A 25,284-nucleotide genomic window follows, 5' to 3' on the forward strand; every position below is an offset into this window, starting at 1 on the left:
GAGGTTGGCCACCAGAGCTGAGACCCCAACCTGGGGGACACCAAATGGCTTTCCTGAACCAAGCCTGTTGCTCGGACAAAAGTTAAGGGATCCAAGAAGCCCAGGGTGACCTGAGGCTTCACCACAAACTTGTCCTGTGGAAACCCCCACCTGGGTGGATAGAGGGATGGGAGGTGCCAGGGCAGAGAGGGTAGAGTCAGCCCCGGACTCTGAGACCGGCACCCTGCATTAGTTTGCCAGGGCTGCCGTAACCAAGTGCCACAGACTGGGGAGCTTAACCAGCTGAAATGTATCATTTCACAGCTCTGGAGGCTTAGGAGTCCAAGATCAAGGAGTCAGCAGGTGGGAGGGTTCCTTCTGAGGGCTGGGAGGGAGAATCTGTCCCAGGTCTCTCTCCTTGGCTTGTACATGGCTGTCCTCTCCCTGTGTCTTCTTACGGTCTTGCTTCCGTATATGTCTGTGTCCAAATTTCACCTCATAAGGACACCATAATAATCTCGTTACCTCTTGATTACCTCTGTAAAGACCCTATCTCCAAATAAGGTCACATTCTGGGGCATTGGGGGTTAGGACATCAACACACCCACTGGGGGTGGGGCACAATTCAACTCCTAACTCACCCCAACCACAAGTTGTCATGGTTACTGGTGTGAAGGTCAGGGAGCTCATCGTCTATTTCTGAGCCTGCCCTGTGGCGTCTGTTTCCTATGGCAGGGGCTCCCTGTCCCTTCGGGGCTCAGAGCGGGCCACCCCAAGATGTATCGCAGTGGCATACTGATTATCTGAATTAAAGTTATTTGAGAAACAGCCAGTGGGGAAAAAAATGACATAGAAAAACACTCCAACTCCCCTCTTTCCCCCTGAAAGTGGTAAATAAATCTCCCATGTGAAGGTATCCTCCCTATAAGGAAAGGATAGAAAGCATCCTTATCACCAGAGTCAGGGAATTCAAGGCTAAGAAAGCTGTATAAACAAACTTTGTTACTTCTTCATTAGTCTGCAGCCCCAAGCACTGCGGGCCCTTTGTTAAAGCTTCACAAATAATTATTTCTTTGTCTAAAAATGATATATAGACATCCTGATTTGGTCACTTTGGGAGTCCCATTTCTATAAGACCTCTGTGCATACAAATTAAATTGTTTTTCCTCCTGTTAATCTGTCTTGTATCAATTTCATTATTAGAGCAACCAAAAGAACCCATTGAGGGTGGGGGGAAATGAGTACAGTATACCCAGGCCTGTCTAGAGAGTCCATTGCAGTGTGTGATCACCTGGGGACTGAGACAGAACACCTGAGCATTTGGGGCAGGAAGCAGGGCCAAGGAGGAGAATATGGGAGAAGAAAGCACTTAGGTTTAACTCCTAGCCTGGAAGTTCCTACACACTCCTCTTCAGATATGCAGGAGGGCCCCAGAAGAGGATCTGCCTTCTTTGCAGGGCAGGGCTGTGCAGGGAGGGCAGCTGCAGCCCTGTTTGCTGCTCCTGGAAACTTCAACTACCAAACGGCCCTACTCTCAGGGGGTTGCGGGTGCAGAGTCCTCCTGCCTCAAGATGGTCACATTTAGCAAATAAAAATACAGGATGCCCAGTTCAATTTCAGTTTTAGGTTCACAACAAATAGTTTTTTAGTACAAGTATTTCCCAAACATTGCAAACTGGAGGTCAGGAAAGAACTCTCTGAGGGACATTCGAGAAGAGACCTGAATGACATGGAGGGAGAACTGTGCAGATCTGGGGGAATGGCAGAGGCAGAGCAGGCGAAGCTGTGGTTGAGGAACTGCACAAGGGCCCGTGTGGTATGTCTCAGATTTTAGTGCGAAATGGTGAAAATGCAGATCCTGGGCCCCGCCTCTCATTTAGTAGGTGTAGGCAGGAACAGGGCTCACTTTTTTTTTTTTTTTTTTTTTTGCGCGGGCCTCTCACCGTCGCGGCCTCTCCTGCTGCGGAGCACAGGCTCCGGACGTGGCCCACGGGCCCAGCCGCTCCGCGGCATGTGGGATCTTCCCGGACCGGGGCATGAACCCGTGTCCCCTGCATCGGCAGGCAGACTCTCAACCACTGCGCCACCAGGGAAGCCCCCAGGGCTCCCTTTTAAACAAGCCTTCCTGGAGTCTGTCTCCCTCCCTCCCCCTCCTTGCATTTCCTGCACACAGTCCAGGGGGTTCAACTGAAGCTCTGGGGGTCAGAAGTGGGAAGCCCCCTCAGGGATCACATGGTGCAAGCCCCGCCGGCTCCTGGCGAAGGAACGGTCCCAGGGGTCTCTAAAGACCTCATCCACGGGGCTGAAGGGGAGCGCGTGGTTCTTACGTGCCTGGGCACACGCTCCCTGGTGACCAGAAAGCTCCTTATCCTTCTCTTCTCCAAGCGGGATGTCTGTCAATCGCGGGCCTGTGACCCTTCCCGAGAGGCCTGGCCCTCCAGCCCCCAGGGCCCCTGAGAGCCTCACGGGCCTCTCTGCCCGCACCTCCATTCAGGAGCCGCCTCGGCGAAAGGAACCCAAAGGCTCAGAACTGCCCCTGCAGTGCCCCCCCATCACCTCCTGCCCCCGGAGGGCGGGGCGAGCCGCTATTCCGCAGCCCCGCCCCGTCCTGGCCACACCCATCCTCTGTGGAAGGACGCGCGTTCCCGCCCCCCCCCCCGCCGCCCTCCCCCCCAACCTGAAGAGAGAACCGAGACAGGAAATGAGCTCAAAAGCCCTAGCCACAGAAAGGGCGGCTCCCTCAGGCAGGCGCTGCAGGTGGATCCAAGTTCCCTAAGCGCGGAGACCTCACTGCGGCTCCACCCCGCTCCTCTCCTGTAGCTTCAGGACCTGGAGAGCTTGAACACACCACTTGGTCGGAAAGCCTTGCACACGGTCTGTCCTTGCTGCACCAACGGGGCCAGCAGCACCCCCTGCGCTTGCCAAGGCTGAGGTGAGGAAAAAACACCCCCAAGACCCTGGACGGGGCCCAGCTCTCAGCAGCGGCAGTGGCTCCAGGCCCGTCACTTCGTTGCTGGGTCTCCTTTTCCACAGGGAGTTGTGGTGAGGCTGAGATGAGAACACGTGTGAAGTGTCGTGTAAACTGGTGGATAACAATAACCCGTCCGTCCGCCTTCTTCCTGCCTGTCCTACCTGGTGCCTTGTCAAGTTATTGGGAGGGGGCTAGCCAGGGGTAGGAGACGCATCTAGGGTGCTCATCCAGTTCATGATGCCTCTTGTTTCTCTGGAGAGTATGTCCCTCCATGTCCTGGCTGTGTGACCTTCAGCAAGTGACTCAACTTCTCTGTGCCTCAATCAGACATTGGCTAAATGGGGGTAATATTATTAATACCTAGCTCACGGGGTTGTCATGAGGATTAAACAACGCATGTAAAGTACTCCATTCTGTAAGTGCACATAGTAAGCGATCAACAGGAGTCAGCTCTGGGTATGCCCCACCCCTGGGGGAAAAGAAGCAGAGGCCAGCAAAGGGGCATGGCTGATTCTTGTTGGCGTTCCAGTGCCGGGACACTGTTCTGTACCTCCATCTTTAGGTTCCCGCTGCTTTCTCATCCTCTTTCCAGTGAATCACCTTTTTTGGGTAAAAGTTAGGATCTCTGTTACTCCCGACTGAACCTTAACACTGGAATGTAAAAGAAACAACAAACATCATTTTCCTAAACTAAATTAATCTTACCTCAAGCTTGTATCTCCCTGAGGGGGATCATCCACTTTTTATTTCTGGAGAACCCCTCCCCCCAATTCCATGGGCTCATCAGGAGTCCCGAGGATTTCAGGGGAATAGGAACACGAGAAGGGGCCTGGGCCACAGTCCCGGGTGGTCATCGCTGCCTCTCCTGTTCCTGAGCACTGCGTCCACCTCCAGAGGCTCCGAGACGTCCCCCACGGGGTCTTCCTGGATGGCCACGGGCACGCACAGGGAGCTCTGTGGACTTGTGAAGGGCACCTGCCATGTCGCCTGGGCAGTCTGACCTTCCCACTGGAGGAGTCCAAGGCCTAGGCTCTGTCGCTGCCAGGCCTTGGGCAACCCAAGTGGATGTTCTCGGGCCTCAGCAGCCCCTGAAGCAGCAGCAGTCAGTCGGCCTTCTGTCCCCATCTCTCCTTTTCTCTGAGGGCCCGGCTCAGGAGCGTGAGGCCTGTCTGTCTTTCCAGATTGAGGAAGTGAACCTTCCTCCCGTTTCATTCCTCATGCGCAGACAGTTTATTTCACAGCCGTCCTGCACACTTGCGTGAACAAAGAACAAAGAACGTGGCTCACCACCCAGTTCTGCAAGGGTTAAGTCTTAACCCACTGCAGTCCCACCAACAGTGCACCCTGAGAGGAATTCAGGATAAGAAACAGGATGAGACACCCTGTGCTTTGGATAAATGGGCCCCTAGATAGTTAGATGTATATCTCAGGAAGAATTTCCACGACCCTATATTTTTGCATCTTCCCATACATAAGAAAGCACTAAAATCGTTAACTTGAGATATCTGTTCTTTGTGACTAGCAGTCATCTTTTACCAAGATGTATGCTTGATTGCAAGTATTTCCCAGCCAAAAATCATATATAAACTGGCTTTTCCCCTCTTTCTTCAGAGCAGTTTCCTCTGAGCTGCTGAGTGGCGTCTCTGGGCTATAGTCCTCAGCAGGACCCTGAATAAAACTTAAACTCACAACTCTCACGCTGTGTGTCTTTCTTTGAGTCAACAGATGTCTCAAAGGAGGCCACAGGGTTCAGGGGAAATGATGCTGAAGTCTTGGCAGGCGGATTCTTAACCACTGCGCCCCCAGGGAAGTCCCCCACTGTGTGTCTTTGCATGTGACGATTCCTCATCCTGGGTGCCTGGGCTCCACCCGAGAATCTCCCACCTGTCCCTCTAGATTCAGCATGACCCCTCCCAGGGCCTTTCTGTGCACACCCACCCCCAGCTGCTCACCTTTCTGGCTTCATTTAGCCTGACCTCTGACAACACCGGCCCTTCCCTCGTCTTCCTTTGGATTACATCTTGCCCTGTTTTCTCGGTTTTCTCCTGCTTCCCCGGCTGCCCCTCCTCCGTCTCCTTCAGCTCTGCCCGTCTCATCACTGGTGTTCCTCGCTGCCCCTCTCCAGCCCTCCCCACTCTCTCGCCCTGGGGGATCTCCTCCCCATGGCCTCCTGGATACTGACGCTCCCAGATCTGCGCCTCCAGCTGGATCTCTGCGGAGCACAAGGCTCTGGACTCCGGCCGACTCCACACCCAAAAGTCACATCAGCTGAGCGTGTCCACGCCTCAGCTCATCGTCCCTCTTCCCGCATCCCTCTCTGTAACACAGCATCTCAGGTGCACGTGGCTTTGGAGCATCCTTCCAGTTCACAATAACCCCCTTAATCACAGCCACCTGTCCACCTCCAGCCATGTTACCCCCTCCCCTCCCTTGGTGCTGGGTCACTTCCTGTGGTTCAGCAGGACACCTCCACCCAGCTGAGCGCGAACCAGCTGGCCATTCAGTCTCTTCCCTGGGAATTTGGAACCAGGTGGTGCTGGTGTTTCTTCGGGTGAATTGGCCTATTCTCTGTGGGTGGGAGCTATGGGAGAGGCATTTTCCACCACCCTGGGGCCTGGAGAAGCAGCGGGAGTCAGTCTGAGGAGAGATGTGCAGGCAAGATCAAAGGTGAGAAGGCTGAGGCTGAGGCCGAGGCCGGAACGTGAGGTGGCAGGGCAGGGGTCATGCGCCCATTGTACAGATGCTGAAGGAGAGTCCAGGGGAAGAACGATGTGGTCCCCAGGTCAGTAATCCAGGCTTTTCGGCCTTGACCCTCCTTCCCTCAAGTTCATCCCGTGCCCCTGAGCTTTTGCTCTCTGCAAGCAGGAGGGTCCCCTGAATCATCTGAAAGCCCGTCATGCTTTGGGTGGCTGGACCCCCCTGCATCTCTGCAGCTTGCCCCTCTGCTGTTCCTGCCTCTTCCCCAGTGCACTCCTGACAAAGGGGTTGAGAGCAGGGAGGGCGGGACCGACCTGCTAAGTCTGGGCTGGTTTAGGGCCAGGTCATTCTTTATCTGGGTTTTCACAGAACAAAGCTGTGCTGTTCCTCCTGGCAGCAGGGGTCCTGGGGTGAGGAGGGGCGCGTACGCCTCCCGCTGGCTCTGGCTTTTGTGTTCTCTTCTAGCCTGGCCTGCGAGCCCAGCAGGCCCAAGATGCTGCAACCCGGACCGGCACAGCCGGCAGCGACTGGGGAGGGCCGCATAGTCCCAGCAGAGTAGCAGAATGTTTGCCAGAAAACTCCAACAGGCCATCTGCTTCCAGAGAGCAGAGCACACGGTCTTGAAAGAGGCAGCCAGCAGGAGCTGTGGAGCCACAGAGGGCTGTCCTAAGGGAGTTCCTTTTTTAAAGGTTTGTTTTATCTATCGTTGGTTCATTTGGGTTTGAATGTGTTTGAAAGCAGCCCCTCTAGGCCTTGGCCAGCTGCTGCCCTGCCCCGCACCTGCCCTCCAGACCCTAGCGGACATCCTCAGACGGAGAAGGGATGAGGGACAAACAGTGGATGCAAGGCGAAGGAGAAGGGCGTGGGTCCTCCAGGTCCTTCAAAAGCAATCTATCCCTCTGGGTTAGCTCTGGCAGGGGCAGGAAGCCCCACACGCTGTTCACGCCCAAAACACTCAAGGGCAGCTGGAGGGGAGAGAAGTACCTCAAAGGAAAAGTGGAATCACCTCCCTAGCTGGGCCATTGCAGTGGCCATGGTTCGCAGCAGGGCCGTGAAAGACCCCCGCTGGGGGAGATGACCCGCACTCTCTGTCACTTTTACCCTGTCGATGCTGATTAGCAATTCAACCCTGGAAAGTTTTGCTTCTTCATTTTTATTTAATCATATTTTATTTATTGATATTTATTTATTTATTTTTGGCTGCACTGCGCGGCCTTCAGTGCAGGAATCTCAGTTCCCTGACCAGGAATCGAACCCCTGCCCCCTGCAGTGGAAGCGTGGAGCCTTAGCCGCAGGAAAGTCCCAGGTTTTGCTTCTTGGGCTAAAAAAAAGCAACAAAGGTGGAGCCCTCATTGGGGTAATAGTGAGAAGCGACCCCCATTTTCGCCTGAAAGCCCTGGTGGGGAGAGCTGCTCCCAGGCGGGTGGGTCATTCAGTCATTCAGCAAGTGTTTATCTAGAGGCGGTGACGTGAAAGGGTCCTGAAGGATAGGTGGTGTCCTACGTGGAGTGTTTGGACGTGGCGGCAGAGGAGAGGAGCTTGCAGAGGTTAAGGGCGGGTGGGGGGTGATGGGTGGCGGCTGGCTAGCCATTTTGGCTGTGTGTGGAGTGTTTGGACGTGGCGGCAGAGGTTAAGGGCGGGTGGGGGGTGATGGGTGGCGGCTGCCTAGCCATTTTGGCCGCTTTTACGTGAGATCAGGTTTTCCTCAAGTGTGACAAACAAGAAAGAGTAGTGGCACAGCCTGGCTTTCTGAGCAGAATTCAAACTTCGGTCAAAGCCCATTATAACCAATTTTGTGCCACAATAAACATACTCTACAGTTTAAAAAACCCTCAGCTAACTATTCGATATTGTTGAAACCCTGAATATGCTCCCAAAGCAGTAAACCGGAAACCCTGGCTGTTCCTCGCTCTCGGTTGAGAGGCCGTGGTCATCTGTATCCTTCCGCGAGCATTTGCATTCTTCGCAGCAGGAAGGGCCGCCCGGGAGCCTCCAGGTCACAGACACCCACCGGGGCTCAGCTGGTGTCTGGAGGCATCCAGGACTGGAGGATTAGACACTCTCTCTCCTGCTCTCCCTACCAGGTGCCGGTAGGAGAACTGTCCTCAGTGGTTCTCACATAGGTCTGTGCTCCCCGTCTCCTAACCTCACCCTCACTCACTCCTCCCCCGACTGTGATCTGAAACGTCCCTCCTCTGACTCCCAGTGGCTGCCTGTCCTCACCCCGCCTAAGGGCTGACACCTCCAGCCTCCCCTTCTGGGTGCCCAGGGCTCAGTCCCCGGTGAGCCTTTCCCTTTGCTTCCTGACTGTTCACCACATCCTTCTCTGGCTGCTCTTCCTCTGCCCCCCACCCTTAGCATCAGGAACCTCAGATCTCCATCGTTGTTTCTCTCCTCTTCCCCTCTTCCGACTAGACTCTTACGCGTGCTCTCATTCACTCCCGAGGAGAACAAATATATCCGATGGTGTGGAAATCTGTCATTTCCTGGCCTCCTCTCTCAAGCTCCTGTTGCATTAACCCGTTGTTACATGGAATATCTACTGGCTATCCCGGGGCATCTCAAATTCATCATGTCCCAGGCTAAACTTGTCCCCTTCCCCCCAAATCCTTGCCCCTCCGTCAGTATTCTTTTTTTTTTGAAAAACTGTATATAGTTTATATATAATTTGGTTTAAATATTAATTTTATATAGGACCCCTTGTTCCAAGTTTGGAATGCTCTAGCTTGTCCCAGTTTGGTCCTAATATATAGGTGATTCAAACTTTCTCTGCCACCTGATACGTGCCTGGTGATTCCCACAGTATTTCTCCCTCCCTCCCTTCCTCCCTCCCTCCCTCCCTCCCTTTCTTTCTTTACTGGGGTATAGTTGTTCTACAATGTTGTGTGAGTTTCTACTGTACAGCGAAGTACAGTTCCCTGTGCTATACAGCAGGTTCTCGTTAGTTATCTGTTTTATACATATTAGTGTATATATGTCAATCCTAATCTCCCGATTCATCCCCAACCCCCTTTCTCCCCTTGGTTTCCAAACGTTTGTTCTCTACGTTTGTGTCTCTGTTTCTGCCTTGCAAACCGGTTCATCTCTCAGAGAGAGACGTCCCCTCCTCCAGCTAACCCACCCAGAAGCCCGGGGGTTAGAGGAATGAGGCTTCAGAGTCGAACCACTTGGTGCAAATTCCAGTTCCACCACATCCTGTGTTAGCCTGGCAAATTCCTGAATCCCTCTGTGCCTCAGTTTCCCAGAATAAAAACAGCCCTTCTTAGAGAGTTACAGTGAGGAACAGAGGAGATGTTCCATGGGTCACGGCCATACAGAAGGCGCTCAATAAATACGAGCTGTTATTAGCTCCCTTCCAACGAGAACGAGAATGACAACAATACACACACACACACACAACCCTGTGGGCTCTACCTAGTCTCCACATTCAGGGCCCTGTTCTCCACCTGCATGACCACAGCCTTGACTCAGACCTTCCTTATTTCTGCCCTGAACTGCTGCAATAGACTCCCTCACCCTCCATGTTCCCTCTACTCCAGTCCAGCTGGAAAATCCTTTTTTTTAAAAAATATATATAACAGCTTTATTGAGATATAATTCACATACCACATAATTCATTCATTTAAAATGTATAGTCAGTGGGTTTTAGTGTATTCACAGAGTTGTGCAAACATCTCCACCACCATTCTCCTCTCCCCAGAGCATGTCTGACAAGTTGGGACAAAGCAATGGGAGTTTGAAGATTTCTGACAGGCACGGTTCCTAGAAACTTTTAAAAAATTTTAAAATAAATGTTCCAGGAGGACTTCCCTGGGGGCGCAGTGGTTAGGAATCCACCTGCCAATGCAGGGGACTTGGGTTTGAGCCCTGGTCCGGGAAGATCCCACATGCCAAGGAGCAACTAAGCCTGTGTGCCACAACTACTGAGCCTGCGTTCTAGAGCCCACAAGCCACAACTACTGAAGCCCACGAGCCACAACTACTGAAGCCCACGCCCCTAGAGCCCGTGCTCCGCAACAAGAGAAGCCACCGTGATGAGAAGCCCGCGCACCATAACAAAGAGTAGCCCCCGCTTGCTGCAACTAGAGAAAACCCGTGCAGAGCAACAAAGACCCAACGCAGCCAAATAAATAAAATTAAAAAAAGAAAAAGAAAAGGTTCCAGGAGATACGGTTCTGCCCTAACAAAAGAGTCTCTCAGGTGCGGGTCTCCAAAAGGTCACCAGGTTACATTACTCAGCGCTGGGTGAGGAAGTAACTGAATGGCAGGGGACTGGCTGCAAAGGGCCACCACTCCAGGAAGGGAGACTTTTCTTTCTCCACACTTGCTATTCAGAGGGCATCTTATTATACCACCACCGCATCTGTCCTTGTGAAGAAAGGACAACAAGCTGCCTCACGCACCAGGGCAGTGTGTTCAGTCTTTCACTCCCTTAGCATTTGGGGAGCACCTGCTCTGCCTTGTTCTAGGGCTGGGAAAACAGACAAACTCCCTGCCCTGCAGGAACGATTCTACCTTGGAAAAACTGATGAATGGAGTGACACGGGCGGAAAGGGCTCTGGAGAAAAGGAAAGGAAGTATGGGGTGGTGGGGAGCTGTCATTTTCAACGGAGTGGTCAAGAAAGACCTCACTGGGAAAGTAACATTGGGGTAAGACCTGAAGAAGAGAGAGAGAGCACCCGGCAGTGCTGGAGGATGTTCAGGCAGAGAAGGCAGCATGTGCAAAGGCCCTGCGGTGGAAGCCAACAGCTAGGAAGCCAGGGTGGCTGGAGCTGAGTGGGCAGAGGGGGAATGTCAGGGGATGAGGCCAGTGAAGGGTGTGGGCGTGGGCTTCTGCACCACTGTGAAAGAAGGGAAGCCACCGGAAGGTTTGAAGCAGACACATGACATGTCCTCAAGTTTTAAGAAGAGAACATCAATTGGTGGCTGTGTGGAAAGCAGCCTTCAGGGCAAGGGCAAATACAAGGGATCAGTTACAAGGCTGTTACAATAATTCAGGCAAGAGATGGTGGCAGTGAGGGTATGAGAAGTGGTCAGTTTCTGGATATGCAGCACTTTGGAGGTAAAGCTAACAGGATTTCCTGACAGGTCAGATATTTCTATTTTAACACAGAATAGAAACAAATAAAAGAGCCCTGGATTCGATTTCAACAAGCCTGGCTTATAGTTCTGGCTCTGCCTCCTGCTAGCCATGAGACGAGGATAAGCAAATCAGCCCCTTAGATCCCAGCTCCCTTATTTGTAAAAAGGAAGTGAGAAATACCTGCCCCTTTACCCGACAGGTTTTGTTGAGAGGCTCAAAAGAGAAGCTGAGGGTGACCACTCACTGAAAGCTACAGAGTGCCATGCTTCTGCCAAATAAAAAAACCTGATGATTTGTTTTAATGACAATTATATTTCTCTCCATCAGTGGAGTCTCTTACCTTGGGGAGGGGGTGCCAGAGGGATCAGCTCCCTCTCTCTGCCTCCCCTCTGGGTGCTGGTGTGCTGGGGTCGGGGACCTTCCCCTTCCTATAACCTACCAAAAGTGCCATGGACAGCTCTTCAGTTTGTGCCCTGTCCAAGGGCTCCTGGGTGAGATGCAGTGGGTGCTGAAATCCAGACTGTGTGTGCCCCGCTTCAGACCTTGTACCCTGATGGGCGGCTGCATCTGCCCCAGGACTGTTCCTTGTTTTGTTTTATTTTTTTTCTCTTATTTGCACAAGACAGAGGACCAGGCAGCCCCAGCTGCCCCTAATTCAGCAGCTGAGGCAGAGAAGGGAAGATGCAGGTAGGGGATGACGTGGTGAGCTCATATCTTCCCTGTTAGAGTAGTTTCTGTGGCCAGTCTTACAGGAGAAAACATTCTCTGGGGAAATCTTTTTTTTTTTTTTAATAAATTTATTTATTTATTTTTGGCTGCGTTGGGTCTTTGTTGCTGCGCGCAGGCTTTCTCTAGTTGCGGCGAGCGGGGGCTACCCTTCGTTGCGGTGCGTGGGTTTCTCCTTGCAATGGCTTTTCTTGTTGTGGAGCACGGACTCTAGGCGCGCGGGCTTCAGTAGTTGTGGCGCATGGGCTTAGTTGCTCCGCGGCATGTGGGATCTTCCCGGCCCAGGACTCGAACCCGTGTCCCCTGCAGTGGCAGGTGGATTCTTAACCACTGCGCCACCAGGGAAGCCCGGGAAGTCTTTTTAACTTGGATTGACGTGGGTTGCACAAGGCAAAATTGGGGCTCTGGAATCATTTGAATGCTAGAGAAGGAAAGGAAAAAAAAGCAAATTAGGGATCCTGCCACCGGCCCCTTTCAAAGTGACGCCACTGTAGAGAAAAGATGGAAACTCGAGATTTAGGCAGATGTGTTACACTGCGTCCCACCCGATCGGGTGCTTAGGGTGCCGAGGGCCGGATCCCACCTTGTCCTGACCCCCTGCTTTGACCGCTCACCTTCTGACCCTGAAATGCAAGTGTGGCTCCCCTTTGGCGTGATCTGTGCCCAGCCTCTGGCTTGGTTAGCAGCTGGCCGCTCTAGCAGGCAGGCCTGGTGTCCCAGCCTGGCCTCAGGCCATGGTGAGAGGGCTGCACATTTTCAAGGTCATTATCTCTCCTCCAGGTTCCCCAAACCAGGCGAGAAGCAACTTTGGTAGAATGGGTTTGGTAATGTATTGTGTGTAGGGTGAGCCTCTGTTTTTCTCCGTCTTTCCTCTGCACGCTTCTCCTGGAAGGAGTACCCTAATTACCCTCTGGAGTAGCACCTCTCCCCCACTCCTAGATCATGAACTTTGGGCCGGGGGTGGGGGGGTTAAATCCAGCTTAGCAACATGGCGGCCATGGGACTTGCGAGCTTCTCACTGGGGAGGGGTAAATGTCCCAGGCAGAGCAATGACATGAAATGAGCCTTCCCAGAGGATCTTTGGGTCAGACGTTCCCTACTGGACCTAACGACAGGAAGGATGGCCTGAATCTTGAGCTGCTGGGGCCTGACAATGAAACCAACCTTCAGCAGAGGCGGAGCGAAGAGCTGCCTCTCTCCTGATGGCATCACGTAAGCCACTGGATCAAGCTCTACTGGAAGTACCAGATCTATCCCTGCCCTTCCCCAAAAGGCACCAATAAAGTAATTTCCTTTTTTTTTTTTTTTTTTTGCTTAAGCCCCTTTTTTTTCTCCTTGCAAATTACTGCAAAGATCCTTACTGCATAGACCACAGTTCAGAGAGGGCTGCTGCCCATAGCGGTGTAGCAGAGTGAGGTTATATGGGCCACTGTGACCTTCCTCTGACATAAAGCCAAAGGCTTTGGCTGGGACAGTTGGTAAAGCTGGAGTTACACTGGCTAATGGTGAGCTATGCCTCAGGAGCTTGTCCTGCCTCAGAGGGGACTGGCGGGTCAGACACAGGGGCTGACCTGGGCCCCTCCTGGACCAGCAGCCTCCCCTGAGGCCTGGCCTGCACTTCCTGTCTCTCTGACTCACTCTCTCTGTGCCCCACCTTTTCTACATCTGCTGAAATCCTGCCCACCCCTCGAGGCCCATCTGGAACGCCGCCTGCTCCTGTCACCCCTGCTGCTCCTGTCACCCCTGCTGGCGCGTCCCCAGCACAGGCGCCCTCTCACTGTGGTGGGGACGGCACTGCGTAACAGGAGGGCCAGGCTGCCTTGAGGCCGGAGGGCTGAGGCCTGGCTCTGCAGCCTTCTAACTGTGTGAACCTGGGCACGCGGCTTGACCTCTTTGAATCTGATTGCCCTCATCTGTAAAATGGGAACGACACTCTACCTCGAGAGTACAGACCTCGAAGGACCTGGATGCAAGGTCCCAGAAAGGCAATGAGACTCCTGAGAGAGGTAGGGTGCAGGCAGAGGGGCCCAGATCACCGCTCACAGAGCCCCGTGCTGTAGCATGGGATGCAGCTGCAGAATGATTCCTGCGGGCTCACGCTCCCCCAAAGTCCTCCACGGGGGCCTGGGGACAGCATGGAGGTGGGCCTAGGTGAGAAGGGTATCTGTGCCCTGAGCTACACACCCCCTGTGGCCGGGCACTTGCACCCCACATTTCCTCCTTTCTCCGGACCTCAGTGGAGAGGGCAGATTCTACAGGGACAAGGGTGGATTCTTCCCCATCCTGTGAGCTCGACAGGTGAGCCCAGCCCAGTGGCATACAGATGCCTCTTTAACTGGATTGAGAAAGTGGAGTGTTTCCCCTCCCCATTAAAAAAAAAAGGTTGAATTAAGCAGAGCTCCAGGCAAATGCAGAGGCTGAGAACAAGAAAGGTCACGTTTGTTGTTCCTCAGATACAGCCCTGCAATCTCAGCTCTCCACCCTGTTGCGGGTTCCTTCACTCATTCAGCTTTACAGAAAGCGTGTTTCTAGAATTCCTAGTCTGAGGGAGGCTCCTGGGGCACAGAGTGAGGAGGGGCAGGTCTGTTCTCAGGCTGCACAAACAGCGGGCACCCCAGGCAGAAGGCCTCAGACACCATGAGGAACATCCAGACAGACGGAGGGGCTGGACCCCAGAGGCCGGCCGGATGCCAGACCCTGCGAGGGCTGACCCTGGCCTCCCCCGCTAAGCTGACTCTTCCTTTCCTCCTAGAGTGGACAGACAAGCTGAAAACCAAGTGGGTTGAGCTTCCTTCTCCTTAAATCTCTGGCAGGGACAGGATGGAAGCTGGGGGCTGGGAAGGAAGGGAAGCCAAGGTCTGGCCGCAAACCTCTGATCACGGCGGCAGAGGGGCCAGACCCTAGGGGGCAGGAGGGCAGTGCCCTTCACGTGCTTATCCAGCTGTCAAATAGCCGAATGCTTGGGTCCAAGTGCCAGAGGATGAGAGGCTTTTGAGAAGGGAGAGCTGTGAGAAATCTCCGAGTCAGATTTACACCAGGACAATAAACTTCTGGGAGAATTGCAAGACCCTTAACCAGCACAGCTTTGCAAAAATCCCCCAAGCCTCGCATCCTCTGCTGTGTGCTTGGTTCAAGGTATAAATATTCACTGTGATTCAGTCAGATGAAGCAAAGAATAAATATTATTCTGGGCTAAAGGAATAAAAAGTCCAGAGGCAAACGACAGGGATGTGTCTAAGACGACTGAATGTTTTCCTTGAACATTGTGGGTTTCCAAAGATCTCTTGATCCCAAAGAGATGCTTTTAGTCAATAAAATACTGAATAAAATGCATCATGTTTCCAGAACCAAGTCCAATTCCATTGGGAGGAAAAACGAAATCAGACCACATGGTGATGCTTGGAATACTGGGAAGAAGGCCCTTTAGAGTGGGTACTGTTCTGAATCTTTGGATGAGAAGGGACAGAAAGACAGACTGACCAGCTGTGACTGCCCACCATTTCACCATGGTGTGTGCTCAATTCCAGACCAGCCCCTAATCTGGGGAGGGAGGTCAAGGCCAGATCAGAGGGCAGCAGACGAGGCAGGGGCAGTGGAGATGCCTCACAGCCCCAGGGAGACCCTGGGTCCTGGGAGGGCAGGGATTAGTGTCTCCCTGGAGGCAGACTCAGTGGGATAGTGTGGAAATGGGGTGACAAGGAAGGAAGGAAAAGGAGAGAAGGCAGAGAGAGGAAAGCGGCCTCTCCCTGTTCTAAATACCAAGTGCAGTAGGAATCCTTCCAAGTTCGGTCCCGGCCCCCTCCATTCAGGGGGCTGCTTGCAAGGATGCCCTCCCTCCCACCCACCGCTTGCTGGGTCTGACTTGGACGCCCCCCTCTGGGCCCCATTGTCTCTCCCACTGGGCTGTGGCCTGGCCCTAGCACAATGCTTGCAAACCGCAGGTGCTCCAGAGGTGATGTCTTGAATGAGTGAACATCTGTCCGCTATCCATCTGCAAGATGCCTGAAGCCCCTTCTCCAGCGTCCTGAGGGGGGTGTGCCCTTTACTGCGGGCTCGTGGTCCCAGGCACTGTGCAGAAGGCCCTCCGTGCAGTGCCTCAGGGGTGCCAACTATATCGTTTTCTTTCTGGCAACAATATTTTGGATCATTAGAAGTGTCTTTGAGATGCAGCTTTTTAATTACAGAATGAATACTGTCCCTGGGAAGGGGCCTTTTCCCAAACGCTCCAGGAACAACTTGGCAGGATGCCCTTCCAAGGGAAGCGCAGCCCAACCAGTGCCTGTGGCTGTGACAGACCCAATGTCCTGTCCAAACAGGAACCCAAAGAGGGGCTCTTAGGGGAAGAGCAGAGGCCCCCTGCTCACCAGCTCCCTAGCATCCCCCCACCCCAGGAGGTCCCTTCGGCCATACGCCAAAGGCTGGGAACTAGGGCTTCTGCAGACATAGTCCCCTCCACCTGTATTAAAATATTCCCTCCGCTCCATGCAAAATGGCACCGTCTTCCTGGAGCTTTAGGGCCGGTGTGTGTTGACGTCTGTCAGCCGAGCCAGCAATGGCTTTCCCATGTGTGTCAGGCCCGGTCACACACACAGCTCTTCTCTTTGTTCTCAGGAACCAAACAGAGCCAGGAGGGCCAAAGCTGGGAGGGGGCTTCCGGAAACATCCGGCGTGGCTGGACAGAGGTGAGCCGTGACCCTGGCTCGCTGCAGAGCGCCAGCCTGCCCCCATCCCCTGAGAACTCCACATCCTGGGGTTCTCCTGGGCTGACTCCCTGTCTTGGGAGCTGGGTATTTATATTCATATCCCAAATGCTAATTAAGATCAAAGTGACTCTGCTGTTCACTCTGGGGGACCGCAGTCTGGACAGGTGACACAGCCTCTGCCAGTCCTCCAGGGGCACCAGCCTGCAAGGGCTTCTCTCGGGGAACTGCCAACATCATAGTCTGCCTTGGGGGTGTGCTTGGAAACTAGTTAAAGGTGTCAACTATGTTGACACTCAGACATTTCCTCAAATAAGCATGGTAGAACCACTCCCAGTCTTGCTTTTCCAATCTTGTTTACCTGCTGAGCCAGGGGTAGCAGGTGGCAGAGAGCTGCAGGGAGGCTGTTTTCTCTCCCCCTTGATGGGTCCCCAAAACCTTGGGAGCCAGTGAGGTTCACACTGCCTGTGCCGTCAGGATGCCTTTGATGTGACTGTCAGAGAGTATGTCTTCTTGTGGCTCCATCAGGATGTCCCATTTCATGAAGCTTCAGTATTTCTATCCTTAAATGGCATATCCTCACTGAAACTCTGTGGTCTCTTCTCAAGCAATTTTCTGGTAAAACGTTTTCCTGGCTAGCCTGTAAGCAGTATTTTCTAGCATTTGCGTTAGCACCGATCCAGGTGGCAATTGTCGACCATCTGTGAGACTACCTGGCAGGTTTTCAAGATCAAGCAAATCCACAGGCTTAAACAGGCAGGTTGGCTCAAGCCACTGAAACGCCCTGAGACACGGGGTGGGGAGGGACGGAGCACCCATGTCTCCTCCATCTCCTGTCACCACTGACCCATGTGCTTCTCACTCAAGACAAACCATAAGGAGGGCTGTTAATTTTTAGAGAAAATCAAACTATTTTTTAAAAAATCAAATTGCATTCTTGTAAACACTCTTCTGACTCTCCCTCCCATTCTGATGGGACAGGGTTACGCTCTGGGGACTCTTTATCAGGTGCCAGGACCTGGGTGCTTCTCCGGAGGGCAAAGACTCGCTCCCCTCCTAAGCTTCCAACAGTAAAGGCTCCAGTTCGTTGCCGACTTTGACCCATCAGCCTCTTCTAAGATAAGCTTCCGGGTTTTCACGTTGCAACACACACCAAACCGCAGAGGTTGTGACTTCTCTGTGTTTCTCCTCTCGTGAACCACCAGGCAGAGCAACAAGCCCTGCCCACTTCCTGCTCACGTGTTTGGTCTGCAACGACCTTTTATTCCATGAAATGAAGTCAAAAGCAAACCCTGAACAATAGCCAGGCGACTCTGTGAGGTGGACACTCCAGCCTGGTCACCGACTCAGAACTGCCTTATCTTCAGAACAAACTGTAACAAATCCCAGCCAATCTCATCAACTGCAGGCTTTAGGAATGGAATATGGATTAACTCTACTCTTATGCATAAAGATGTTGATCTTCTATCTCTCGTATTTCTTTTTTGTCCCTTGGTGGTGTAGCTGAGGCTCCCAGGGGAAGCGTAAAAGAAAGAGCTTCTGATAGAAGCAGATATGGAGAGTTTGGAGGCTGGGTTTTTGTGACATCAAATAGCCCTGCAGGAGGCTGTTTTTTTGTTGTTGTAAAGAGCACAGCCTAAAAAGACAGCTGCACAAACAGCAAGCAACTGATTGGGTGTGTTCACCACCCTGTGCACAGCCCTGGTTGCCAGCAAAGGGGATGGATAATGAGGTCACAGGACAAGTCCTAGCTTTCCTGGTGCCTACGGTTCACGAGACAACACCCACATCGAGCCACCACTCTCACTGGGTATATAATTACTGGTTCTGAGGGGGTGGGGCAGACTTACCACCGGGGACATCTTGTGCCCCGTCCCAGCTCTCTGGGAACCAGCTGGGATTTCAGCTGCTCTTGGCTGGCCTCTCTTAGCCCCTTGTAGGTAACCATGGGCTCCGAGTCAATCTTGGTTTCTCTTCCCAGCTCTTCCCACTTACTCCTTGTGTCAACCTGGCAAGTCAGTCAGCCCTTTTTTTCAGTTTCTTCACCTGCAAAATGGGTATAATGTTCCCACCTCATCGGACTGTTGGAAGGATTAATTTTCTTACCCTTTTTTCGTTCCCCCAAGTGTTTTTGTTTGTTTGTTTGTTTGTTTTGTTTTCTTATCCATCCAACAAATCTTTACACCATGAGCCTATACCAAGGCTAGGACACAAAGACCACTAAAATGATGCAACGGTGCACATCTTCAGTTTGGAGTTAGAGGCCAGCACACACATCACGCTCACTGACATGTGGTAATACCAGTTACGAGGAGGGACATGCAGCATTAAGGTTTTTTTTTTTTTTTTTTTTTTTGCAGTACGCGGGCCTCTCACTGTTGTGGCCTCTCCCGTCGCGGAGCACAGGCTCCGGATGCGCAGGCCCAGCGGCCATGGCTCACGGGCTCAGCCGCTCCGCGGCACGCGGGATCTTCCCAGGGCATGAACCCGTGTCCCCTGCATCAGCAGGTGGACTCTCAACCACTGCGCCACCAGGGAAGCCCCGCATTAAGTCTTTGTTAGCCAAGACATGCCCTTCTGCTGGCAGTGCTGGGCCTCATCCACATGTGACAGCCCTCTATCGACACCTGACAGCCCTCCCATCTATACTTGACAGCCCTCTGAGGGCTCTGGCCGGTCGGCCCTTTCCTCCTCCTCGGGACAAAGATGGTACCTCCAGGCCCTGTCATGCTGGAGTGATTGTCATGTGAATCAAGCCTTTTTTGTTCTTCCTATTTAGAAACTTGAAACAAAACAAAGGGGGTCAGATATTGTTTTATTCTCTCTGAACTCCTTAGGCGCCTGACAGAGAAGTTTCCAGCGCCTTTGCTTTCGGTTTCATCTGTTCACTGCAATAAGGTTCTAGAAGGGCTCCTGAGCTGTGCATCACTCACCCGTGCCAAGAACCACACAGACAGTCCAGACTTCTGCCTTGAAAGTGAACCTGGCAGTTCATCAACTTCTAGCTACTTTTTAAACATCCTCTGCTCCATCCTCTTGGTTTGTGGATTATAAATTGTTCTCTTCGTGGAAGAAGTAGAAGCAGAATTCTCCCCTGCCACAGCTGGCTGAGACAGAGCCAGGAGAGGGAGTTCAGGGATGTCATTAATTATTAATTAAGTGCATTCAGAATTTCTAACACTTGCCACACGGGCAAAGGGAGAAAACATTGAAAGATGATCCAAATCTTACCGACAGGGAGAGAAACTCGTCATGAAACGCTGCTGAGCTTGTGGCCAGATAAAGCAAGTTCACATCAACATGGGCTTCGATGGCCATGCGATATTCAGGAGCCCCAAGTCGGATTGCCGAACCTGGTGTGTACCACGTCCCATGTCCTCCTCTCTCTACCTGAGGCGAGTGCTTTCTTTCTGGACCCAGATCATCAATCCTCAGTGAACACCGACCTGTTGGTAAGCTCTTAAAAGCCCTGGTGTGAACTCAGTGAGTATTCCTTGCCAAATCAACGTAAAGACAGAGGACGAGGTAGAGGCCTTGGTTTGTGTGTGGTGGGCAAAGAGCGTGCTCAAGTAATTTGAAAGACTTTCTTCATGGTCCCTGGCATTTTAGAATCACCTGGTGATTGCAAAATCACCAGCAATACAAGTATTTTGGGCAGGGGGAGGGTATTTTTGGATTTGAGGTATTTCCAAACTCTAGGAAAGACATTTTTCCAATTTAGTTACTCTAAGCTGTTTTAGGGACGCCAAAGAACTTATCTGGTTATAAAGTAGTCAGTCCAGTGTCACTGGTATCAGGGATTGGGTGATGATTTTCCAGCCCAAAGTGTTAATTCAGGGAACTGGAACCTCAGTCTCCTTGTGGGAGGCTGTGTTCTGAGCCATAGCTACCTGGCTCCACTAACTTTTCCAGGCAGTCTAATTCCAGGCTGCCATGTGGATCCTTGCTGGAAAGGCTTGTTCCTCAAAAGCAGTGTACTTCATCCCCCTTCCTGCTATGAACTTATATCTCATTTAGATAAACATAAAAATTCCAGGCACTACTGGAATTTGTTGTAAGATTTGTTTTAAGTTTTGTCTTCAAATTTCTTCCATCGTAACAGTTTCATACATATCTGCTGAATGAATGACTTAATAAATTAATGAATCAGAACTATTTAGTGATTGCTTATTGTTAAATTTAAACCTCACAACTGCACTGTGAACGATGGGTATTATTTTCCCCATTTTATAGATAAACAGTCTGAAGATAAAATTTAAGGACCTGAGGAGAGGTGAGGATTCAGGTGCAGGTCTCCCAGTCTCTGAAATCCACATTCTCTGTGGAACTCCGTCCTGCCAAATCAGTAATCCTCTGACTCAGAGCACAGGCTCCGGACGCGCAGGCTCAGTGGCCATGGCTCACGGGCCCAGCTGCTCCGCGGCATGTGGGATCCTCCCGGACCAGGGCACGAACTCGTGTCCCCTGCATCGGCAGGCGGACTCTCAACCACTGCGCCACCAGGGAAGCCCCCTCTGACTCTTTTAATCATGGGTTCTTGGAACTGAAAGGGAACCATCCTGCCTCTTAGTTATCATTTCCCTGTGTATATTCCAAAGGTTGATGTAGCACTGGACTTTAAATGCTTATGTGTCCAAAAAGTTTACCCTGCAAAACATGTGCAGCCAACATGCTTTTACACTTCTCTTCCCTCCTTGGAAACCGGGCTGGTTAACTGTCGCTTCACTGGCCTCCACTCACACATTCACCAACGAAAAAATGTTTCCTTGCTTGGCAAAGGACAGTCCCATGAAAGAACAAACATGTTGAAGCTCAATTCTCCTCCTCCTTGAATTAATTATCCTGAGATGAAAGTAACTCGAGGCAATAGGTTGCTTTTGTGTTAATTTACTATTGTTAATATTTTATATTTTCGCTCTTCTCAAGTCATATTTTCCTGAGGAAATGGTAAGAGTTTGTCACTTACTTGCAAACATTTTTCTTGCCTTGGCCTAAAGAAGTTAGAAAAATTTTGATCTATACTATATACAACACTAACTGGTATTGTACTTTAAAAAGTGCATGACACAAATACCTCTTAGTCTCTTAGCGCAATAATTTTTAATCTAATGGGCATATCCTGAATCAAAATTTCCAGGGTGCCTTGTGTGGTTTGACAAACCATATATGATATTATAAAAATATTTAAAAATCATAAATATTTTAAAAATTATTTATCCCACGAGGTATGTGGGATCTTTGTTCCCAACCAGGGATCCTACCTGTGCACCCTGCATTGGAAGCATGGAGTCTTAACCATTGGACTGCCAGAGATGCCCCCATAAATGTTTATTTTATTAAAACATTGGTAGTACTACCTTCCACCCCTTAGGATGGCTACCATCAAAAACAAACCAAAAAACCCCAGAGAATAACAAGCGTTGGTGAGGATGTGGAGAAATTGGAACGCTTGCGCCCTGTGGGTGGTACACTGAGATGGAAAACAGTACGGAGGGGCTTCCCTGGTGGCGCAGTGGTTGGGAGTCCGCCTGCCGATGCAGGGGACGCGGGTTCGTGCCCCGGTCCGGGAGGATCCCACGTGCCGCGGAGCGGCTGGGCCCGTGAGCCATGGCCGCTGAGCCTGAGTGTCCGGAGCCTGTGCTCCGCAACGGGAGAGGCCACAACAGTGAGAGGCCCGCGTACCGCAAAAAAAGAAAGAAAGAAAGAAAACAGTATGGAGGTTTCTGAAAAAATTTAACATAGAATTACCATATGATCCAGCAATTTGACTTCTGGATATATACCCCCCCAAAATTGAAAACAGGAAGTCATATACCTCTACACCTGTATTCAGAGCAGCAATAGTCACAATAGCCAAAAGATGGAAGCAACTCAGGTGTCCATCGATGGGTGAATGGATAAACAAAGTGTGGTATATACATACAATGGAATATCACTCAGTCTTAAAAAAGTAGCAGATTCTGACGTATGCTACAATGTGGATGAACCTTGAGGACATTATTCAGAGTGAACTAAGCCAGTCACAAAAGGACAAGTACTTTGTGAATCCACTTATATGAGGTATATAGAATAGTAAAATTAATAGAGACAGAAAGTAGAATGATGATTGCCAGGGACTGGAGAAAGGGGAAATAATTATTTAATGGGTACAGAGTTTCAGTTTGGGAAGATGAAAAATTCTGGAGATGAATGGTGATGACAGTTGTATAACAATGTGAATGTACTTAATGCCACTGAACTGCACACTTAAAATGGGTTAAGATGGGGCTTCCCTGGTGGCGCAGTGGTTGAGAGTCTGCCTGCCAATGCAGGGGACATGGGTTCGAGCCCTGGTCTGGGAAGATCCCACATGCCGCGGAGCAACTAGGCTCGTGAGCCACAACTACTGAGCCTGCGCGTCTGGAGCCTGTGCTCCGCAACAAGAGAGGCCACGATAGTGAGAGGCCCGTGCACCGCGATGAAGAGTGGCCCCTGCTTGCCACAACTAGAGAAAGCCCTCGCACAGAAACGAAGACCCAACACAGCCATAAATAAATAAATAAATAAATAAATTTAAAATGTACAGTATTCCAAATCATTGTATAAAAATAAAATTATAAAAACAAAATAAAAGGAGGGCTGTATATTCGTAGAAGTGACATTTTTGATGGGTCGTGCTGTTATGCTATCTTGAAGGTTAATGCTATGGGAAGGCTTATAATCTTGTACTTTTGGTACTTTACAAATGGAATCATTCTGAATGGTCCAAGATAAACTTTCCTTTGTTACATTACATAGACAAAAGATTATTTTACTGAGATTTCAGAAATCTAAGTATGTAAAAACTGTACTCATACAGGCAAAAATGGCGTTTTGTTCCACAGTGTGACTTACCCTGGAGTAGACTACAGTTCAGAGTACCATGACTTGCTTTTCTATAGCAGTGGTTATCTCTGGGATCCTAGCCTTCTGTATAAAACATAAACAAGCAAAGAAATATCTTAAGTAACTTAGTATGAAAATGCAATTTTTTTCTGCCAAACTATTCATGTCAAATAATATTTAGAGTTGTTTAATGGCTATTCAAGCTGGTTCTGTACAGCTTTCAAATACATCTATATTGCAATTACATTTCATCTAACAGATGTAATATTCACATATATTGTTCGTCATTTATGTAGGTGTGTGTTCTGAATAAAATAATACACTACTGCGCTCCAAATAGGTTTTAGGTTGTACAATCAGTTAGGATGCACTTGCTCAAGTAAAATGAAGGAATTTAAAAGAATTCTGCAAATCTGATTTTAAACATTCATCTCAAATATTTTGTATCATCGCCCTCAAACATGTTTTAAGCAGATTTAATTGCACTGGATGCTGCAGTAAATATACTACAAAGATTACCGTGATCCTGCTCTTGCTATCTCAAAGTGAATTTTCTAAGACAGCCCCTTGAAGAAGGAAGGAAGAGGAAGACATACAGGCAATTTTACAGAGTCCAGAATTAGGGCATCAGAATTAAGAGTCATGGCGGAAAGGATCAAAAGTGGAGACAAGGGTAAGTTTGCACACCAGGTGTGCTCAGAGGAGCATAGTCACAGGGGTCCTGTGACCCCAAAACGTAGACAAAAAGCCCACGAGCCGTATTCCGATCAGCCTGTGAAGCATCCAGCTGATATGACAGTGGGGTCATGTAATAACTGGGAGTTAATGGCCGGCAGAACCAAGAGGCTGCCCCGGGGACCAGGGGGGCTCAGGCGGTGGGAAGACCAGATGCTCTGGACCTTAGACCTGGGTTAGAATTTCCGCTCCAGCGCTTATTTGCTGGGTGTGACTTGGTGCAAGTTTGTTGACCTGAGTCTCAGTTTTGTCATCCTAAAAATGGTGATAATGATAACTATTTCACTGAGTTGATTTGAGCCATAAATAAGATAAGGAATGGAAGTGCTCTCCGCACAGCAAGGTCTCATTACACATTAGTCCCCTCCCCACATTGTCCCTTTCTCCACCACCTGGATGCCAACTGCAGGTGCTCCCCAACTTTTCCTAGAGGGCACAGAGCAGTTTTAGTGAGAGGGTTGGAGCAATCACTGAAGAGAAGTATAAGTGTCAAACAGTATCACTGATGGCTAAGGCTTAGCTTTGGCTAGAAGTGAATCAACACGGCAATTACATATTACATAAACGAGTACACTCTGGTCTACACTCGAGCCTCCAGTCTGCCCCAGACAGACTCTGGGTAGGAGGCGGGGTGGAAGGCTACCCTCAGGGACTCACAGGTTAGCAACTGTGCCAACACAAACCATGCACCTGTGTTGTGCCTGGTTTGTGTTGGCACAGTTGTGCAACCCCACATGAAACATACAGTAGGTTCTTAATTGAAACATAATCTGGATTAAAAGAGATGAGGGCGCAGAGATCAAGACCAAGGCAGAGGGGAATTCCCTGGTGGTCCAGTGGCTACGACTCTGCGCTTCCAATGCAGGGAGCACGGGTTCGATCCCTGGTCAGGGAACTAAGGTACCACATGCCATACAGTGCGGCCAAGAAAACCCCAAACAAACAAACAAAAAGACCAAGGCAGAGGAAAGAGCAGCCAGCATAGTGGATGGCGATGGCGAGGAAGCAGGACCAGTGGCGGGGGCAAGGGAGGCACAGAGGGGAGGGCAGTCAAGCTGTGCTCCCAAGGCAGAAAGCTTCTTCATCTACCCTCGTTAGTGGGAACAGTTAGTGCCAGTGAAAGTTCCATTGCTTCTTGCCTTAATGCAGCCTCGTAGAAGCTTAGTAACTAGACCAAGAGGGAGAGAATTTACTTAGTCCAGCTTTTAGAGGAGCATAGATGACACAGTTTCATAATTAACTAATCATTCATTTCTTTAATGGGGAGAGATGCAAAGAGGAATAAAATACGGTTCCTGCCTTCCAGGATGCCCATAACGTCAGGTGTATGTGGGACGTGCCATGCAGACAGAGAGACAGGGGAAGCTTTGCTGAGATTCTCAGAAGAAGGGAGAAGGCATTCAAGCAACATGTCTGTGGCCCCATTAGAAATTTTGTAGAAATGGAGGGTGAAGTGAGTGGGAAAGGTAAGATAGGCATGAAAAGGAGCAGAAGGGGCTCAGCCCGGCAAAGATCTATGAGGGCAAGAG

The 25,284-nt window shown here is 50.7% G+C and overlaps 1 long non-coding RNA gene across 3 annotated transcripts; it reads left to right on the top strand.

The window, feature by feature from the left end:
* The first annotated feature begins 2,688 nt into the window (after positions 1-2,688).
* LOC117201766 (uncharacterized) lies at positions 2,689-12,754 on the top strand. Of its 3 annotated transcripts, none has more exons than XR_007475540.1 (2): positions 2,689-6,336; positions 9,348-12,754. It is a non-coding gene; the product is annotated as an uncharacterized LOC117201766 (long non-coding RNA). The 3 variants fall into 3 exon arrangements; XR_007475541.1 differs by having other exon boundaries at positions 9,448-12,754; XR_004483855.2 differs by having other exon boundaries at positions 12,237-12,754.
* The last annotated feature ends 12,530 nt before the right edge of the window (positions 12,755-25,284 follow it).

This window comes from Orcinus orca, chromosome 1 (assembly GCF_937001465.1).
Source record: "Orcinus orca chromosome 1, mOrcOrc1.1, whole genome shotgun sequence".
Taxonomy (NCBI): Eukaryota; Metazoa; Chordata; class Mammalia; order Artiodactyla; family Delphinidae; genus Orcinus; species Orcinus orca.